Source organism: Herpailurus yagouaroundi, unplaced genomic scaffold (genome assembly GCF_014898765.1).
Source record: "Herpailurus yagouaroundi ecotype Mexico unplaced genomic scaffold, PumYag 28, whole genome shotgun sequence".
Lineage (NCBI taxonomy): Eukaryota > Metazoa > Chordata > Mammalia > Carnivora > Felidae > Herpailurus > Herpailurus yagouaroundi.
The window spans coordinates 2,523,828-2,538,444 of record NW_024412376.1 but is presented as its reverse complement, the minus strand read 5'-3'; the positions used below and the strand labels follow the sequence as shown (position 1 = coordinate 2,538,444).

Below are 14,617 nucleotides of genomic sequence, written 5' to 3'. Positions count from 1 at the left end.
GCAGCGGGAGGCGGCGCAGGCCGCGGCGGGGCCTGCAGCGGCCCGCCGACCCCGCGAGGCGGCGGAGCCGGCTCCGGAGCGGCTCAGCCTCGGGCTCGACGGCCAGGGGCAGTCGCCGGAGGCTCCTCGGCTACTTACCGGGGGAGAAGAGAGCCGGGATCCCGGAGCCCCGGGCCGGACCGCGGAGATGCCCCAAACTGACACGGCCGCCATCTTGGAGACAGTGAGCTCCGGCCGGGGGGAGGGGAGGCGAGGCGGCGGAACAGCCGCGGGGGGAGGGGAAGCGTCGCGAGGGAACGGCTGCCTGAGGGAGGGAGCGGTAACAGCCTGGGAGGGAGGCGTGGGGGACGGAGACGGGGGCGCACGAGAGGGGGGCGGGCGAGGAGCGGGAAGAGCTGCGCCGAGAGCCGGGAAAGGCCGGAGGGCGGGGCGGGACAGGAGGGAAGAGCCGGCCGGGCAGGTCACGTGGGGCCGGTACAAAAGGCCAAAGCCAAAGTGGGAGGAGGACCTGATGGGGCTGGAGGCCAAGAACTGGGGGTTCCTTCTTGTCTTTCTCACGCGGTTAGGTCAGGCAGATAGCGGGAAAAGGAAATGGTATATCCCCATTACACAGCTGGGGAAACTGAGGGCAGGCGCATGGGTGGGGTGGCTTCAGTATGGCACGGAAATCCGGTAGCCAGACTATCTGAACTCCTGATGATGTCTGTTTACAGTTAGCAGATCCTCCCTCCCCACTTCTGTGCTCACACCCCACTTCCACAGTAACTCTCCCGGAACCCGAGGTCAAGAGCTGGGGGAGTGGGGAGGGGACAAAGAGCGGGGAGGAAGTTGCCTCCCTTTATCATTCCCTTTTGGCTCCCATGGCACCCCACACATGTCACCCTACTGTAGGAAAAAGAGTAGGTGCAATGAGGAGGGAGGAGAGGGTGGAAACTTAGACACCGTGTGAAGCCCTTTCACCACAATGACTTCATCCTCCCCACATCCGAGAGGCTTGTTGGACCTTACCAAGCCGTTTTTAAAAGAAACAGCAAAGACTCAGGTCCAGTGACTTACACAAGGTCACACAGCTCTTTTGTGGCACACATCTGAGTTTCAAGGCTTGATCTCTTTTGTTCCAGTGCTTGTCTTCTACCCATTCCCTATGCAGAATTGCTCTTTTCCAAATTGAAAGCTGAACCAAGAACTGGCACTTTTCATGGCCTGTCTTCTGGTGGCATGTATGTTTCTTTGTCTTATCTCTCATCTAGTAAACTCCTTGAGGCAGAGATTGAGTCATACGTTTTGTTTTTTTGTTTTTTTTTTTCTGCAGTAAATGACAAAAAGACATACTAAATGCTTAATAATTCTTAGTGGAAGTGTATTTCTGCTACTGGACTTTTAACTGCTGTGTACCCCTCTGTATAAACTGTCCTCCCCATACCTCATGTTATCTCAGCGTTCCCTTGTAAAACCACCCTCTCACTCACTGCCTTAATTTTAATGTGTATCTCCTTTCTGAACTCTTATAGTATTCACCATTTGCCCTATTCCTTTGGCACTTGATACATTGCTCTTGCGTACGTTTAATGACTCTATTCCCAAACATATGCTCTTCTGCAATGCCTCTTTGCATCTCCAGCAGCATAGTCTTGTACAAGCAGTACAGACTCAAAAAAAAAAAAAAAAAAAAAATTAGAGGCGCCTGGGTGGCTCAGTTAAGCCTCCAACTTTTGATTTTGGCTCAGGTCATGATCTCACGTTCCTGGGATAGGGCTCTGCCCTGACACCACGGAAACTGCTTGGGATTCTATTCTCTCTCTCTCTCTCTCTTCCTCCCTACCCCGCACTCACTAGCTGTCTCAAAATAAATACACATTTATAAAAAGGTTGCTAGTGAATGAAAATTTTTTCAGCCACTAAAAAAAGATGGAATTTTTACCCCCAACACAAGCCCTGCCTTGTTTATTCCTGGACCTCTACTTTCCTTTCTCTATAGCTTTTCTCCATTCCAATCCTTAGCCTTATTGTTCTACACTACAGACTGTCTAGATCATTCAGTAATAACATAACATATATCTTCAGATGATAGCCGAGCCAACTCAATATCCAATACCGACAATGATAACTAAGTGTGGTGTGGTGAGATTTACTGAATCACCATTCATCACTTATATCCAAGCCATGTCCCCAAATGAGGAGAGAAATTTGGGGACACAAGATAATCTATAGAAAGGATATTTTCCATCTTGGATGAATCAGACAGATGTACTCTCAGGTAAAATGGGAGCCATTATAAAGGAAATACATCCAGGAAAAAAAAAAAAAAAGTAGTGTTGGGTGGAGGGGAAAAATGAGTTCTTCATTTGAGACTTGTATGTGGTCTTCACAAGAAAAACAATACAGAGATGAGTTGTGTTTGCTTTGGACAATTTGAAAGAAAACTAACTCATAGCCAATCCTGTGAAAAGACCAAACTGGAGTTTAGGCACACAGTAGCAAAAATGTAAAACCATTTGCAACAACAAAACACAGTTTAGCATTTCAAAAAGCTTCCATAGAGAATCTTTGATTTTACATTTGCATAATGTAATGGTGCATTCAGGTCTTCTCAAAATAAAAGTTTTGCAACAAAGACTAAAGTCCTTATCTTTTGCATGTTAAAAAACAACCCCAGACTTGAAAGGACAGTTTGTCTCTTTTGCTTTTCTTTTTTTTTAACATTTATTTATTTTTGAAAGAGAGAGAGACAGAGCACTAGTGGGGAAAGGGCAGAGAGAAGGAGACACAGATTCCAAAGCAGGCTCCAGCCTCTGGACTGTCCCACGGAGCCCGACATGGGGCTCGAACCCACGAACCGTGAGATCATGACCTGAGCTTAAGTCAGATGCTTAACTGACTGTGCCACCCAAGTGCCGCCAGTTTTTCTTGGTTAAACTTTATGCAGAATTCAGCCTTGTGGCATTGGCAGCTGAAAGTTACTTACCTCTTCCACATTTTGCTCTAGGAGTTCTGACTTTTCAGTTGTATTTGTTAACTACATTTTACACAGAGTTAAGCCAAACCTAAAATTGGAGAGCTGTTCTATCCTTGTTTCAACAGGAAAAGCTTTAGTCCATTTATATTTAATATAATTACTGCTGTATTTGGATTTATACATGCCATCTTACTAGGTATTTCCTTTTGCCCACTTATTTACATCCCTTATTCTGTTCTTTCTTGCCTTCTTTTGAATTAAAATATTTTCAATATGCCATTAATCTCCTCTATTAACTTCTTAATTACACATTCTCCTATTTTTTTTAAATAACTATTTTTTTTAATGTTTATTTATTTTGGCAGGGGAGGGCAGGGGCAGGGAGAGAGGGAGACAGAGGATCCAGGGCAGGCTCTGCACTGACAGCCGAGAGCCTGATGCAGGGCTTGAACTCACAAACTGTTACATCATGACCTGAGCTGAAGTAGGACATTTAACAGACTGAGTCACCCAGATGTCCCTTAATTACACATTCTCTTAGAAGTCTTACATTACAACATGCCTGTTTTACTTATTGCACTATATTATAAATGACTACTTTTACCACTTCCCCAAGAATGCTAAAACCTTAGAATACTGTGCTCCCACTTACCCCTTCCTCTTTTTTGTTTATTGTTGTTATGGATTTTAATTGCACATATATTTTAAGCCGTGCAAGATTTTATAATCAGTGTTCTGTACAGTCAGTACTCATTATGTTTACCTACACACTTACCCATTATTTACACCTTGTTCCAATATGCATTTATGTGCTTCTGAATGGAATTTTTGCCTTGTGTTTGAATAATTCTTGTGTTCAGAGCAGGTCTGCTGGTGACAAGTTCTTTCCATTTTTGTTTGCCTACAAACTTCATTTTATCCTTAATATATTTACTGAGTATAGTAATTCTAGTTTAGCATTCTGATTTAGCAAGTTTTTCCCCCCAGCAATTTGAAGATGTCCTCTGGTTTCCATCATTCCTTTGTCACTCCTTTGAAAAATAACATCTTTTGGGGTGCCTGAGTGGCTCCTTGGTTAAGCATCAGACTTTGGTTCAGGTCATGATCTCACAGTCACAACACTGAGCCCTGCATTGGGTGAGCTCCAGCCCCACTTCAGGTAAACCCCACTTTTCTCTCTCTGTCTCTCCCTCCCTCTGTCTCCCTCTCTGTCCCCTGTGGGATTCTCTCTCTCTCTCTGCCCCTCCCTCACTTGCACCCCCTTTTTCTCTCAAAAAGAAAGGAAGAAAGAAAGAAAGAAATGTCTTTTTCCCTCTAGCTCCTTTTAGTATTTTTTTTCTTCAGTTTTCAACAGTTTTCCTGTGATATGTCTAGATGTGGTTTTCTTTGTATGTATCTCACTTGGGTTCTTGAGTGGGGTGAGTACCTCTCATGGCATTCCTTGAATCTATGGCATAATATCTTTTACCTGTTTTGGAAAATTCTTGGTCACTATCTTCCCATCTCTCTTTTCCTTTTAGGATTTCAGTTATACATATGTCAGAATTTTTCACTCTTTACCATCTATATTGCCTCTCATCTTTTTTGCCTCTTTTTGCATGAGTCTGTATATGATGTACCTATCTATCTAAATTTTCTCTTCAATCTGTTGAGTTCTTAATATTGGTCATTGTATTTTTAAGTTCTAGAATTTTCATATGTTTTTTTATAATAAAATCAATGCATTTGGAGAAATTCTCCATCTTTTTATTTATGTTCTCCACTTTTGCCTATACTTTCTTGATATATCAATCCTAGCAATTTTAAACCTCATTCTGATCATTACAATAGCTAGATCTTCTGTGGGTCTATTTCTATTGTATATACTTTCCATTTGTTTTTGGTCATTTTGTTTTTACTGGCTCTTGGCCTGCCTGGTACTTTTTAATAGAATGCCACACATTAAGTATGAAAAATCACAGAAGCTCTGGATAGTATTACCTTCATTTAGAGAGGGTTCACTCTGTCCCTTACAAAGTAGTTGGAGTGAGACCTGAACACCTTAATCAGAAACTGAACTAACTTGAGGTTGGGTTTTGGCAAGGCTTAGTCCACCTCTGTTTTGCTGCTTTTCCTGTCGCACAACTCTGCAGGTGTTCAACTGAGAGTCCTGTGTGTTCCCTGGGGTCCTTGGCCCCAGTGAATACTCAAGTCTAATCCTTGTTTTCTCAGAACAAAAAACTCCACTCTGCTTTTCAGAGGTTTTCTGCCTGGTAGGTTAGCTTTCTTTCTCATGCATCTTCAGAATTTGGCAAGTCCCCTGTGGGAAACTAGCAGAGTATTAGGCTCCTTCACTCTCCTTTCTCCCTGGGAATCTGGCCCTTCTGGTCTTTAAGTTTTGTCTCTCCATCCTTGCTTAATGGCCCAAATCCCTGCCTGTGTCTTTGCCTCTTGGGGCCTTTTTCTTTGCTCTGTTCCAAAACTCAGGTGATCTGATGCCCAGAATTTTCCTGAGGGACAAAGGTGCTAAAGAATATCATATCACCTCTAGGTTTAGATTCCCTTCTTTAAGATTGTGTCCTCTTGAGTCCTGGTTGCCTCAGCTGCTTGCTGATGCCTCCAAATAGATGTTTTATATTGTATCTGCTCACTTAATTATTTTAAGTCGGATCATTATTGGTTGGCTGTAATTACTCCATCATACTCAGAATGAGGAAAAGTTTTAAAAATGAAAAACGTCTGTCCTTCCTTTTAATTAGAAGAATGTATGAACAAGCCTTTCCTAAAGTATCAAGATACAGTTTCCAACTGTGTGTATATCAGAATCATGTGAGTACTTTTTAATAAGTAAAGACTCCAGAATTCCATACCAGACCTACTGAATTAGAGTTTTTGAGAGTGAGATGAATTTGGCCCTCTATTTTTAAAAACTCTCCAGGTAAGAACTTCTGTTCTAACCATGATTGAATAATGGGGGACTGGATTCATCCTCCCCTCAAAAACAACTAGAAAACCTGACAAAATAAATGAAACAATGGTTTTCAGATATTGGATAACAGCATAAGACAGTGATCACTAAAACATAGAGAAGTAAACAATTGAGCCATATAATTGTTCCAGCCAACTCCTTTGAGAAGGTTTCTAGGCCATAGCACAGAGAGTGGGGACCCAAGAGCTCACAACAGTGCTGAGTTGAGGAGGCTAATATCAGAACTGAGGGAAACCAAGACAGCTAACATTTGCAAGACAAACAGAAAGGAAGAAGATGCATGGATACATAATTCAGTATCTACAGAGGAGTCCTTTTGATTCTGTGGATGAACACTGATTTGTACCTTTTCGAGGAGAAACTAATTGAGGAAAAGAATCACCAAAAAAGGGTGGTGAATTACCAAAAGAATCACCAAAAAAGGTAAAACAATTCCCAGAATACCCATATGGATGGAAACAGCACCTGTTTCCAAAAGCCAGGATAGAAAAACCTTTAAATATTTATGGCCTTAGGTACAGTCCTCAGGAGGACTTAATATTATCCCTCAGTATGAATTTTTCCTATATTAAGAGCTGGTGGAGAGATTTGAAGAAATAATGGCTGTAATATTCCCAAATTGAATAAAAACTATCAACCCACAAATCCAAGGAGTTCAATGAACACCAAACAGAATAAACAAAGTCACAACCACTCCAAGGCATATTTTAGTAAAATTGCTGAAAACCAATGATAAAGAGAAAAATCTTAACAATTGCCAGGGGAAAAAAAAAAAGACATGATATATATAAAGCAACAAAGAATTATACCCAGCTTCTCATTAGAAACTATACAACCAAGAAGAAAATTTTTAAAATACCTTGGGGCACCAGGGTGGCTCAGTCGGTAGAGTACCCGACTTTGGCTCAGGTCATGATCTCGCAGTTCGAGGGTTCAAGCCCCATGTCAGGCTCTGTGCTGACAGCTCAGAGCCTGGAGCCTGCTTTGGATTCTGTGTCTTCCTCTCTCTGCCCTTTCCCCACTCATGCTCTGTCTCTCAAAGATGAATAAACATTAAAAAAAAATTTTTAATACCTTTACGTTTCAGAAAGATAAAAAAGAACAAACTATAATTCTTTATTCAGTAAAAATATCTTTCAGAAATGAAGGGAAAATAAAGATTTTCAGACCAAAAAAACCGCTAAGACAGCTTATCACTAGCTGTCTTCAACTGCCAGAGATGTTGGAAAATTTTCTTCAGAAAGAAGAGAAAAGGATATATCTTTTATTAGATGGAAATTTGGATTTATGGAAAAGTATTAAGTGTCCTGGAAATGAGAAATGTGTGGATAAGTATATATCTATATATTTTTAAAATTTAAATCTGTTTATAAGATTGATTTTTAAGGCAAATTAATAATAATGTCTGTGGAGTTTAAAACTCAGTAGAAGTGAGGTTGAGATGCAGTTGTCTGGGGAAGTGGTTGCAAGGTTTTACCATGTACATGCAATGGTATACTATTTGAAGGTAGAGTGAGGTAAGACAAAGATGCATACTGCTAACTCCAGAGCAGCCCCTAAAGTAATAATAATAATAACAATAATAAAAGTAAGATATACCTAATAGGCCAATACTAGAAATAGAGTCACAAAATTACAGAATCTAAAAGATTCTAAGAAAAAAGGAGAAAAGTACAGATGAGACAAATAGAAAACTATAGCAAAATGATAGATTTTAAACTCAACCATATTAGCAGTTATATTAGATATAAATGGTATAAAATATCCAATTAAAAAGTACAGATTATTGGGGCACCTGGCTGGCTCAGTTGGTAAAACATCCAATCTCGGAGTCGTGAGTTTGAGCCACATATTGGGGGCAGAAATTACTTTTAAAAAAAGAAATTTATAAGGTACAGATTATTAGATTGGATAAAAGCATGAACCAAATATATGATGTCTATAACAAACAATTTATTTTTAAGTTTAGAGAGAGAACATTAGCAGGGGTGAAAGGTAGAGGGAGAGAGAGAATCCAAGCAAGCTCTATGCAGACAGAGGACATGGGGCTTGATCCCATGACCCTGAGCTAAAATCAAAAGTAAGAGGCTCAACCAAATGAGCCACCCAGACGTCCCTGTAAGGAATAAATTTTAAGTAAAAATACACAAGTAGCTTGGATTAAAAGAATGGGGAAAGATATGCAAAGCAAATGCTAGTGAAAAGAATGCTAAAATTGCTACATATAATATTTAAAAAAGGTATATTTTGGAACAGGGAATATTATCAGGAATAAAAAAAGATATTTTAGAATGACAAAAGAGTTCATTCATCAAGAGGACATTAACAATCTAAACGTACAGTTGACTCCTGAGCAATACTGGGTTTAGGGGTGCCAACCCATGCAAACTCAAAACTCTGTGTATAACTTTTGACTCTCCAAAAACTTAACTACTAACAGCCTGACTGGAAGCCTTCCTAACAACATGAACAGTCATGAACCCTCAAATAACACATATTTTGTATGTTATATGTATTATATACTGTATTCTTTTTTTTAATGTTTATTTTTGAGGGAGCAAGACAGAGTGCAAATGGGGGAGGGGCAGCAAGAGAAGGAGACACAGAATCTGAAGCAGGCTCCAGTCTCCTGGCTGTCAGCCCAGAGTCCAACACGGGGCTCAAACCCATGAACCATGAGATTATGACTTGAGTTGAAGTCAGACAATTAACAGAGTGAGCTACCCAGGCACCCTTATATACTGTATTTTTACAATAAACTAAGCTAGGATAGGGTGCCTGAGTGGCTCAGTTGGTTAAGCCTCTGACTTCAGCCCAGGTAATGATCTTGCAGTTTGTGAGTTTGAGCCCCACATCAGGCTCTGTGCTGACAGCTCAGAGCCTGAAGCCTGCTTCAGATTCTGTGTCTTCCTCTCTCTCTCCGCCCCTCTCCCACTCACACTCTGTCTTTCTCTCTCTCAAAAATAAATAAGGATAAAAAAATTGTTTTTAAATGTAAAAATAAAGTAAGCCAAGGAAAAGAAAACATTATTGAGAAAATCATAAAGGAGGCACCTGGGTGGCTCAGTCCATTAATTGTCCAACTCCGGCTTAGGTCATGATCTCACTCACGGTTCTTGAGTTCAAGCCCCACAGCTCAGAGCGTGGAGCCTGCTTCAGATTGTGTCTCCCTCTCTCTCTCTGCCCCTCCCCCGCTTGTGCTCTGTCTCTCTGTCTCTCTCTCTCTCAAAAATAAACATTTAAAAAAAAGAAAATCATAAAGAAGAGAAAGTACATTTTAAAATTTTTTTTAATATTTTTATTTTGAGAGAGAGAGAGAGAGACAGCTCAAGCAGGGGAGAGGCAGAGAGAGAGGGAGAAAGAGAATCCCAAGCAGTCTCCATGCATCAGCAGAGAGTCCAATGTGGGGCTCGAACTCACAAACCATGAGATCATGACCTGAGCTGAAATCGTAAGTCAGACACTTAACTGATTGAGCCACCCAGGTACCCCGAGAAGATATATTTATAATACTGTACTGTATTTATTGGTACTGTAAATTTACATCTTCTGATTATGTCTCTCAGTACCTACATCAATATTGTCTTATATGATACAAAACACTGTGGATGTTATACATATTATTAACAGTAGATGTCAAAAATAAAACGATAATGTGAAAAAGAAATTCATATTTATTTACAGGTATAATGATTCATGCATTGATAACAGAAGTAGCAATATGATTGCCATAATCAATACAATATGCCTACTATAATCAATCAATCAATAACAATTGCTTCACAGTACCCTAGCCTATACATTAATGAATGAATTATTATACAATATTTATGGCATATAGTATTACCATCATATTTATAATGCAGTATTGGAAACATTGTTATACTTTTTAAAAACCACTTATTGGTGATGATATGCTGATAGTTTCTTCAACTACGAGAGAGGTGTACTATATAGTGATGTAATTCTTTGAAAGCAAAATTATAAAAAAGAAAACTAGCACATTATTAATTTATACTAAATATCACCTTGTGCCTGTGTGAGGATAGGCTATTCACTCTTCCATACGAGCCTTACACGTGATTTTTTTTTTTTTATTAAGTAGACTCCTCACTCACTATGGCACTTGAACTCATAACCCTGAGATCAAGACTCACATTTTGTTCCAACTGAGCCAGCCAGAACCCCTGCACCTGATATTTTACACCATGAATACTTAAGTGATGACAGTGATGATAACACAAAAAAGGTCTCTTGCAATTCTCACTGTACAGTTATTAGATTTTCACACAAAGATACACACACATATACAACAGATAGGTTTATTAGCTGTATGGCATGATTATTATTATTTATTTATTTTCTATTAAGTGAAGGTGGATCATCATGAAGGCTTTCATCATCATCGTCTTTTGTTGGGAGGGCTGAGGAGGAGGAGGAAGAGAAGAGTTTGGTCTTGCTGTGTCAGGTGTGGCAGAGGGGGAAGAGGTGGAAGATGCGGAAGGAGGCAGGAGAGAAAGACATGCTCAGTGTACCTTATAGAAATGCATCATAATTTCTGACTGTTTTGCTCTTTTATTTCTCTAAAAAGTTGCTATATGATACCAATCCTTCTTCCACCAATCCTTCTTCCCATAAAAGGGTCCATGTTGTAAACGAAGTCAAAAGTAGTCCTAAATAATCAGAAGGCTTGTGCCAAATTGTCTAATGTCAATTTGTTTTCTGGCACTGCTTGTTCTTCCTCTCTTTTCTCATTGTCTGGCACTGGTTCAGAAACACTCATCTCCATCAAATCATCTTCTGTTAATTCCTCTGGGATGGTATCTATTAGCTCTTGAATTTCTCCAAGATCCGGATCTTGAGACACTTCACCAACCCCCCCCCCTCCGACCCCACCCCACCCCCCATTATTGGCCATATCCACAGTCCTTGATTTCCTTGATTGGCTCTGTTGTAAATCCTGTGAAGTTATGCAGAGCATCTGGACTCAGTCAGTTTTCTCCAGCAGGAACTTAACTGTTTCAGGCTTAATGGCTTTCACAGCTTTTTCTATAACAGCAATGGCATCTTCAGTCATGTAATCCTTTCGGACTTCCATGATGTTCTCTGTCAAAGTTCTCTTCCATAACATTGACAATCCTTTCATAGAGTACTGTGCCTTAATGGTCCTTATGCCCCCCAATCTAGAGACCGAATTAGAGATGTTCTGTTTTGGAGCAAGTAGACCACTTCTATACCTTTGGCATTGAATTCATTAGGTTCTGAGTGGGCAGGGGCATTGTCCAATAGCAGAAGAACCTTAAAAGGCAGTCTCTACTGGCAAAGTACTTTCTAACTTCATCAATGGAATTCATCAATGGAACCAATCAAGAAAAGGGATTCTTATTGTCCCAGACTTCTTGTTGTACATCCAAAAGATTGGCAGCTGGTATTTATCTTTGCTCTCCAAGGCTTAGGGTTTGACATTTTTAGCCAAACCTCTTTCTGAAATATCAAACCATCCTTTGCTGGCATTAAATTCCCCAGCTTTAGATCCTTCACCTTCCTTTTGCTTTGAGTTGTCATATAATAACTTCAGTTTTTCCCCAAACTTATTAGAGTCTGTGGGTATGCCTTATAGCAATTCAGTACTCACATAAAAGTTGCATTTTCAATACAGGAGGAAAAGGCATTTCATGCCTTCTGGAATAGCTGCAGCAATGGCTTCAGGAATTTCCTTTTCTTTTTTTTTTTTACAATGGTCCTTACATTGGATTCATTTATCTTGAAATGGTGAGCAATTGCAGCTGCAGACCTCAATCTACCACATGTATCAAGCAATTCAACTTTTTCTTGTAATGTCATGACTTATCTCTGCTTCTTGGGAGCACTTCCGACATCACCAAGTGGGGCTTTGTATGGGTCCTATGGTGTTATTCAGTTTACAGTATTGCACTAAACACAATGAAAAATACACAAGAACTATAAGAAATCACTTTTTACTGTGATACAAAATTTACTGGAGAGTCAAACTGTTCACACGGAGATGATTAGCATCACATGGTGTTTTAAGGGAATACTTGCAACACTTGAGCTCACAATAGCAACAGGAGGTGACTACAAAATTATTACGGTGAACAGTATATACTGCAGTTAATTGTATGCAGCTATGATTTAGTATGGCATCTTCATGTTTGTTTACATTTTTCTCAACCAAATGGCACCTTGTTAGGTCTGTTAAGTGTTGGTGTGCATAAATTTAGATGAATTTTAACTTTTTATAATTTGGACATATTTTATGGCAGTAAATGATAAAATAGACTAGTATCTACATACATTTTTTGCATTCATGACATACCTAACTATTTCTTAATTGTTTTGATATTTCTAAACTTTACAAACCTCAAATTTCCAAAAAATTGTCCAACATATTTGTTTAAAAAAAATTCACATAAGGGGGTGTCTGGGTGGCTCAGTCAGTTGAGCGTCCAACTTCGGCTCAGGTCATGATCTCGTGGTTGGTGAGTTCCAGCCCCGTGTCGGGCTCTGTGCTGACAACTCAGAGCCTGGAGTCTGCTTCAGATTCTGTGTCTTCCTCTCTCTCTGCCCCTCCCCTGCTCATGCTCTGTCTCTCTCTGTCTCAAAAATAAATAAAACATTAATAAATAAATAGATAAATAAATAAATATTTAAAAAATTAACATATAAGTGGACTCATGTAGTTCAAACTGTGCTGTTAGAGGGTCAACAATATTTGAAATTAGTTTAGACAGACATTCAAAATGCTGAAGCAAAACATGAAAGAAATGAAAAGAGAAATAGACGGATCTACAATTATAGTTAAACCTTTCAACATCCTATATCAGTAACTGATAAAAATCAGTGAAAGAAAATGAGTAATGATATGGAACCCTTGGAAAACATTGTCAACTAATTGAGACTTATAGAACATCATACTCAACAAAAGAACAATCCATGTTCTCTGCTAGTGCACACAAAATATCACCAAGATGGACTATATTCTGGGTCATAAAACAAGTTTCAGTAAATCTAAGAGGATTAAAACTATATAAAGTATTACCTCTGATAAAAATAAAATTAAACTGGATATTAACTACAGAAATTTATCTTGAAAATCAGTAAATATTTGCCAATTAACCAACATATGGATCAAAGAAGAAACCACAAAAGAAATTAGAAAATGTTTTATTGAATGAAAATGAGAAGAAACATATCAAAATGTGTGGAGTCCAGCTAAAGTCAGTGCTTAGAAGGCAATTTAGAGCATTAAATGGTTATATTAGAAGAGAAGAACTGTCTCAAATCAATTAGCAAGTCATCTACGTTAGGAAATTAGAAAAAGAAGAGCAAAAGAGCAAATACCCCCCCCCCCCCCATTGTAAGCAGAAAGGAGGAAATAATAAAAGGTGCAATTCACAGAATGGAAAGCAGAAAAGCAATGGAAAAATAAAATAAATGAAACTAAGGGCATGTTGAAAATATTTAGAAAACCATTATATTTTAAGAAGATTGACTAGAAAAACAAAGAGAGAAGACTTGAGTGAACAATATAAAAAAATGAAAGGGGAGACATAACCACAGATCCTCCATACAATAAAAGAACAATAAGGAATATTATGAACAACTGTAGGCTAATACATTCGACAAGTTGGATTGAAAGACATAATCTACTACAGGTCACACAAGAAGGAACAGATAATTTGAATAACCCTACATCTATTAAAGGAATGGAATTAATAGTTTAAAAACCTGCAAAGATATTTCAGGCATATATGGTCTCACTGGTAAATTCTACAAACAAACAAACAAACAATAAATAAAACCAACTCCACATGAGTTTTTCCAGAAAACTGAAGGGATGAGAATATTTCCAAACTCATTTTCTGAGGTCAGATTACTCTAATTCCAACACAAAAGACATTACTAGAAAAGGAATTTCCTTCATGAACATAGATGCATAGATCCAAAACTCTCTTAAAATTTTTAGTGAATTGAATCTGACTGTATATAAAATAGATAATGTATCGTGACCAATTGGGTTTATCCCAGGAATGTAAGGCCAGTTTAACATTTAAAAATCAATCAATGTAATTCACCTCAGTAGCAGACTAAAAAAGAAAAATTATATGATCATCTCAATAGATACAGAAAAAGTATTTCACAAAGTCCAGCATCTCTTCCTGATAAAAATCTCTCAGCTAATTAAGAACAGGAGGAAAAATTCCAAAACCAGACAGAGACCACACTAAAAAGAACTATAGACCAATTTCCCTGATGAACATGGATGCAAAAATCCTCAACAAGATATTAGCCAACTGGCTCCAACATTAAAAAAATTATTCACCACAACGAAGTGGAATTTATACCTGGGATGCAGGGCTGGTTCAATATCTGCAAAACAATTAACGTGTCTCATCACATCTCTAAAAGAAAGGACAAGAACCATATGACCCTCTCAATAGATGCAGAGAAAGCATTTGACAAAATACAGCATCCTTTCTTGATAAAAACCCTCAAGAAAGTAGGGATAGAAGGAGCATACCTCAAGATCATTAAAGCCATATATGAATGACCCAATGCTAATATCATCCTCAATGGGGAAAAACTGAGAGCTTTCCCCCTAAGGTCAGGAAGAAGACAGGGATGTCCACTTTGGCCACTGTTATTCAACATAATATTGGAAGTCTTAGCCT

General features: G+C 39.0%; 2 protein-coding genes across 3 annotated transcripts in view; one reads left to right on the top strand and one right to left on the bottom strand.

Moving 5' to 3' along the window:
* KAT6A (lysine acetyltransferase 6A) overlaps positions 1-239 on the bottom strand; it is a 114,426-nt gene extending 114,187 nt beyond the window's left edge. For both annotated transcript variants that reach the window (XM_040448657.1, XM_040448863.1), the window contains exon 1: positions 139-239. The gene's annotated coding sequence lies outside the window, so the exon portion shown is untranslated. The remainder of the gene's footprint in view (positions 1-138) is intronic.
* Positions 155-14,617, top strand: part of AP3M2 (adaptor related protein complex 3 subunit mu 2) — a 109,623-nt gene continuing 95,160 nt past the window's right edge. The window contains exon 1 of the mRNA XM_040449161.1: positions 155-223. The gene's annotated coding sequence lies outside the window, so the exon portion shown is untranslated. The remainder of the gene's footprint in view (positions 224-14,617) is intronic.